Below are 7,055 nucleotides of genomic sequence, written 5' to 3' on the forward strand. Positions count from 1 at the left end.
CTTTGTAATTACATAATAAAAAAAATTGTAAACATGTGACTTGATTTTGCCAACAAAATGCAGGGTGAGGTAGGAGATTTTTTACAGGTCACTCAGGTAGTTAGTTAATAATCCAGAACTTCTAGCCAAGTCACCCAGCTACTGGTCATAGCACACTTCCCATAATATGCTACTGTGTTTATTTCTTCTTATACATCCTTCATTTGCTCATTTACTGAGTGTTCTCTTATTGAGTACCTCCCATGTACCAAGTTAGACATAGGAACAAAGACACAATTCTACCATTAACAAATTTTAGTCATTGATCTATTAGGTGGAGATATGTTTTTATTTATGGCGGTCATGAAACTTCACAATAGTACCATGTAAATGATTATCCAAGAAAGTAATTTGTAAGGGAATATCTGGTTAGAGGCTGATTGTATAATTTTACACCCTAGTTAAAACAGGAGAACATAATGTTTAAAATTAATTTGGCTTCACAAAATAACTTATATAGTACTTGATACTAAAAAAATAAAACATTTTCATCATATATCAGTTTATTTACAAAATAATTCTAAAACATAAGTAACACATGGTAGAATAAAGAGAGTGGTTATTATTTTCAGAAGACCTGGGAATGAATCAAGTGCAGCTATCTATGCTGTAAAATTGAAAGTTACCTAATCTCTTGAAGCCTCATTTTCTTTATCAGGAAATGGAGATACTTAATCAGCTTGCGAGAATTAAATGAGATGCTATATAATTTCTAGCATATTGTAAAACCTGAATACACATTAATTCCCTTTCTTCTTATGTAGCTACTTTTGAATGAGGAAAAACAAATGTCCTTTATTTAGTCAACATGAATTCAATATGTGTTGGGCTACCTTGCAATTGTGCAGCAATTTACAGTCTATAACATCTGACATGATTTATTTTACCTGATCTTCACAACAAAAGCAGTGAGGCTCAAAAGATAAATTAATCATTATAAAGGTACAAAACATGTACAATAAAATTACTGTGTGGGATTACAGATTTGATGTGGAATATAACATATGTCTAAACATAGTTAAGACACAAACAGAAGAAGAGAAATTGTATTAACAAAGAGACTCAGATGTCCAGAAGTGGGTGATACCACATTTGATTTGACCAGAGACATTCTTAAGGCAGAGGGTACATGCTACCACTCCCCACCCCAGGGAGCATTAGAAAGTGGATAGTGTTTTTTTGTTTGTTTGACATTCCTGGAAATCATGTGTGTTTATGTCCTGAGTGACTAGGGAAGACATAAAGGAGTTCCCAGATTAGTTGATAATAACACAACTATTTTGTTAACACAATGTCAAATTTTAAATTTCAACTCATAGTCTGTGTTACTGTAGTAAATAAAACCATAAATGTAAGCCATATGGGGCTTCTTAGGTCAAACAGGTGCAGAAACATGAGTTTAAAAAACTTTCAGAGAAGAAAATGTGTGACTTCTGCTGCCTACAATGCCAAATAAGAGATTCAGTATTATCCATTGACATGACACTCAACCTGTATAGATAGTGCAACACAGTACAGAAAGGAGTTTTGAAATAAGGACTTAAAGAACTTCTTTGGGGGGAACCTATAAAATAATATAAAATTTAGGAAAAAAAACATGAAAAATATATGCACTTATATTTTCATGTGTGTAAGTATTGGAAACAAGAAAGTGAGTACACCTTCTTCTAGTTCTTCATAAACATGGCAATGTTGAAACTCCAGGTGTCCTGGAGTTATCTTTGCTCTTGAAATTAATTTGGGAAGATTGCCTAGAAAAAAATGAAATTTGGGCACAGGTATTTAGTTCATCTTTATGAGCTTGGCTACAGTGATTTGATTGATTCCTTAGCAGTGGCTTTGCCAATTTTCAGGCTAGGTAGATAGACTGCACTGTATGTTTGTATCATCCCTGCATTTCCTAATAGAAGCAGGAAGAGGACAAAGCAGATCATTTTGTCTGTAAAGTCCAGAATAGGAAATTACGATAAAAGCCAGCATTCCTTGAAATAAAAACCAGCAAAACAGTTGATGAGAAAGGGCAAAACTGTGAATCTACCCAATTGTAGAATCCTTCAGGGATGAAAGACCAAAAGAGTAAATGTGGTTCTGATAATGAATTTACTGCTAATGTGAATGCTAATCTCTATCCCTGGAGACTCTTTCTAATGTAGGTATTACTGTTGAACACCCAATTGTAGAATCCTTCAGGGATGAAAGACCAAAAGAGTAAATGTGGTTCTGATAATGAATTTACCGCTAATGTGAATGCTAATCTCTATCCCTGGAGACTCTTTCTAATGTAGGTATTACTGTTGAAAAGGACTTTAATTCAGACATGTCTAATTACACTCTAGGTTAATTTTATTAACCAGAAAATTTCCAAAGGACTTTAATATTTCTGACTATTAAATAAGTTTAAGTGGCCTAACCAAATTACTAATGATTGCTTTTCATTAAAAAGCAGAAACTATTTGATAAATCTGCTCTTCCTTCTGGAACACTGGGACAAAGACTTGATTTTGAGGACAACCATAATTTATTGCAATTATACTTAATGCTTGGTAACGATGGTTAGTATTATGTATATTCTCTACTTTTCCCACTGATTACTTCCTTTGCTATTGTCATCTTCATGTGTAGGCATAAAGAACCTGTTATTAGAAATAAAACAAATAATGATAAAATAAATGGTTTCCTTATTCATAAATGCAAGAAAATCTCATTTGCAGTGTTGATGGAGTAGAAGAGTTTTCTTTCATGTATGGAATCCTGTTATAATAGACAAATGCCAGATTTTCTATATATAGTGTGTGGATTCTCTGAGTGTGGTATTTTTTCTTTTAAGTATAGGCATTTGTCTAGATACATTGGAATAATTGCAACGGTTAAGATTCATTAAAGCTGTTTATTTCAGCTCTGCCTGAGCATTTAATAAACCCTTATTTGTATGTAGAAGCATGTTATATCTCATTCCTATCCCTCCTCTTACACCACCAGAAATTTCCCCTTCACTGTTTGTGTTTTTTATTCAATGCTTAATACGAGTTCAGCACAGTGCAAAACACTAGGGATAGAAATACTGGTAAACCTTAGTGCCCTATCTAAAAGAGTTTACAAGTTTTTAAATGAGATAGACTTTCACAGATAATTGCAATCTGGGAGCCTAGAAGGTATTCAACTGACTATGTTGAGGTTGCCTTGCAAGTGGAGACTAAGCATTCATGACTAATTTCAATTCATTGAAATAAATTGGTTTCATACAAGTAAGAGTTACACATATTCATTAGATAGTATTATTTGGCCATGCTATCTGAGATGCAGATTAGGCAAAAAATTGAAAGATTTCCTGTAAAGTCATGACTTTGAGCTCTATGTACAAGGGAGGGCTATAGAGACAATAACCAGTAGCAAATAAGAAATGGGCAAGTAGAATATTTAGAATTCACGGGTCAAGTGATGAGTTTAACAAGAGGGAAATAGGATGTGGTATATGATATATGCTGGTAATTGTAGAGGAACCACAAGGGAATCTATAAAAGTGATTAATGGTAGCTGCATTAAAGAGAAGAAAAACAAAGAAAAAGAGAAAAGGCATACGTCTGGGAAAACTGGAATTATTACAATTAATTTAAATAATTGTACTCAAAGGCATGGCCAGTCTACTACTTACCCATAATTCCCTAATACATTTAACTTACAAAAATGACAGTATGTAAAAAGCCTAGCTTACGGGACACATGAAAACTCAATACTGTGTCTTATTTCTCTTTGTCTTGCCTCTCTCTCCTCATTATCCTGCTTAAAATGTTAATATGGATGTGAGGATCGTGGTTTACAGCTCTGACCTATACTCAGAAAAAATGAGAAAATGAGAAAAGATACTGATGGATAGAAGGATGCATGTAGAGTGCCACAAGTTATCAAAGTGTAAAAAAAAAAAAAAAAAGGAATTATTTTTAGGACCTCTGGTTCCATTACTACAAGGGTTAAACAAAGATAAATATGTAGGAAAGGACAACTGAGTAATGAAAATCCAAGTATTAGGTGAGAGCATTAAAAAAAATTAAAGTTTTAGAGGAGAGAGGAAAGGATGAACTAAAGTTGTGAAGATGTATAAACAAGTAAGACTCATGTATTAGTGTTAGTTGCTTCAGGATTAACATGCATATATTAAAAAAATTAAAGTTTTAGAGGAGAGAGGAAAGGATGAACTAAAGTTGTCAAGATGTATAAACAAGTAAGACTCATGTATTAGTGTTAGTTGCTTCAGGATTAACATGCATAAGATAATTTGTAAGCAACAGTCAACAATTGTTATATATTAAGTCTCTTTATGCATCAGACATGATGTCTTCCACATACCACCTTTTGGAATCCTCTTGACAACATATTAATTCAGTATCTATGCATTCCTAGACTTCCTTTTTCATTATCTTTAAATTGAGTCTACTTTCTCCTTTATGTTATTCTTTATACAAGAGTATCAGTGATAAAAACTGTCACTTAAACAAGAAGAAATTTGTTACTTTCAGCTGAAAGGTACGTGTTCCAAACAAATACATTAAGCAAGGTAAGTTTTCAGCTTATAATATAGTCTCTGTAGATTGCCAGTGTGTCTAAAATGATTCACCTCCATTTGCAATCCTTCCATAGTCATGGAGAATCCAGTACTTTCTCTGTGATAGGCAGTCAGGAAAGAGCACTCAGAGCATAGTATTCCTGATTCCAGTTTCACAATTCTGGAGAGATGAAAGGCTACCACTAAAATGGCCCCAACCATTAGTAACTAGCCAGAAAAATATATGACTTCATTGTTCATATAACTGTTACTAAGTCTGTGGTGTAGTCAGGTTTTGGCTCAGCCAAAGACAGCAAAAAAAAAAAACATGTCTAAGATTGTTGCTGCCACTGAAAGTTTAGCTGGCATTGTATAGGGAATACGGGACAAAAATTGGGAATTAAGATTATAAGTGTCATTAAAGAGTAAATGAGATTTAGGAGACCTCCTTTATTTTTCTTGAGCTAATACACCTTAAAGTTAAATGCCTGTTTTCCTGACAAAAAGCAACTTCCTAGGATTGCAGTTAATGCTAACGATGAGCAGCATTTACAGTGGCAAATGTGCATTATGCTTGTGTGTATCTGTGAGAATATCTACTGACATGCCTTGTGAATTGCTACAGTGGCAACAGGAAAGGGAGAGAAAAGGGAAAATAAGCTATTGTCCCTCCTTGCCACCCTCATCTCTCATTACCATTACTTCTTCTCCAGATTTGTCAGCTCTCACCTTCACAACCCCAATACTTTCCTCCTATGTTCAATTTTATACAGACTGTTTACCTTCCACTTGAATATGTGACTGATTTGTTTGGACGTCTACCATCTATCTATCACTCAATCTCTACATTTTTACCATGTATCTTTTCTATCTTTTTTATTCAACTAAGACGTACAAGATTAAAGGTATGTTGGACAGAGAAGTAGAGTTAGGGGGAGTAATTTTATTTTGTCCTTGACATTTATTATAAAACAATAAGTCCTCAAAGAAATTTGCCCTGCATAGAAACAGAGCATAGAACAATGGAATTTTCATAGGCAGGAAAAAGGAAGAAAATAAAAACTTTCCTGAAACATAAACTAATAGCAGCAGAGATGGAAGAATACAGGCCAAACCCCAGACCAATGTCAAATATCTAGGTTATGAGTAGAATCCAGAGAATTAACAAAAGCCATGTCTTCATGATCCCCAAAACAAGTGATTCATATTTCTGGACATTCGCATTACTGCTTTAACCTTTGGCTCTCTAATGCAGTTTTGTAAGTCTCCATCCCATTACATGAATATCACCAGTCCTTGCCTTTCCTAAGTCCCCAGTCTATGACAGCCATGCCCCAGGTTTCAAGGACTACCCGCTGTGGCTCATAACCAAAGGAATCATGAATATTTGTCCCATTGCCAGGCTAGTGAAGAAGGAAAGAAATAGCTCTATTCCAAATGACTGCATTCAGATTTGGAACATTTCTAGTTCTCATGAGAGAATGTTGACTATGATCACTAGAATCTACAGAAATACAATCATAGCTGGCCTTGGTGCCTACCCAGGGGATTCAAAAGGATTTTGTTAAAAAAAAAAAAAACATATTTTAAGTTTTAATTAAAAGTCTTATTTTTTACTCCTTTTATAGGCTTTCTACTATAGACTTTATCATCCATGACCCTGACTTCAGTTTTCATTTGTATACCAGTAATCCCTTTCTCACCACTATCGCCATTTTGTCTAAGCTCTAGTTCAGACCACTCATTCAAGTTCCCAAGCCATATATCCAAATGCTTACCTAATACTACACTTAGATGTCTCAAAGGGAACTAACCTTCCAACGTACAGAATCAAACACATTCATCTTTCCTCAAACCTGATGTCTTCCAGTTTTCCCTAATTCAGCAAATGAATGCAAACAGTTAAATGACATTGAAACCTGACATTCTTGAAACCTCGTATAATTACCCATATCATACAGGTTAATACTATTTAAGTTGTACTAGCTAACACTTCCATAGTGCATAATAAATGCCAGGAATGTTTTAAAATTAATTACGTACTATAACATATTTAATTCTTACAACAATAAAAAAGCGAGCACCATAATTATTTTTACAAAGAAGAAGATAGAAACACAGAGAAGTTTAATGATTTATCCAATAATTGTGAGAGCTGGGACTCAAAACTGAAAGGTCTGGCTTTGAGCTCCATGTTTTGTTCAGTATGTTGTGCGGCTTTCCTACAAATAGTGTCTAACATTTGTTAATTTTTCACCATGTACTGGGCATTGAACTAAGTGCTTGACAGGTTATCATTTTCTTTAAAATTTAATGTCAACCTAATAAAGAGGTATTATAGTCATTCTTTTTTTTTTTTTTTTTTTTTTTTTACAGACGAGGATATCACAGTGCGATTTTCACAGCAGTCCTTTTAAGCCAGTTGTGGCATCACAATTCAAAATCCATCATTCTCATTCCAGAATTCCAGATCCCA

The sequence above is a fragment of the Galeopterus variegatus genome, unplaced genomic scaffold (genome assembly GCF_000696425.1).
Source record: "Galeopterus variegatus unplaced genomic scaffold, G_variegatus-3.0.2 Scaffold207, whole genome shotgun sequence".
In the NCBI taxonomy this organism is placed as follows: domain Eukaryota; kingdom Metazoa; phylum Chordata; class Mammalia; order Dermoptera; family Cynocephalidae; genus Galeopterus; species Galeopterus variegatus.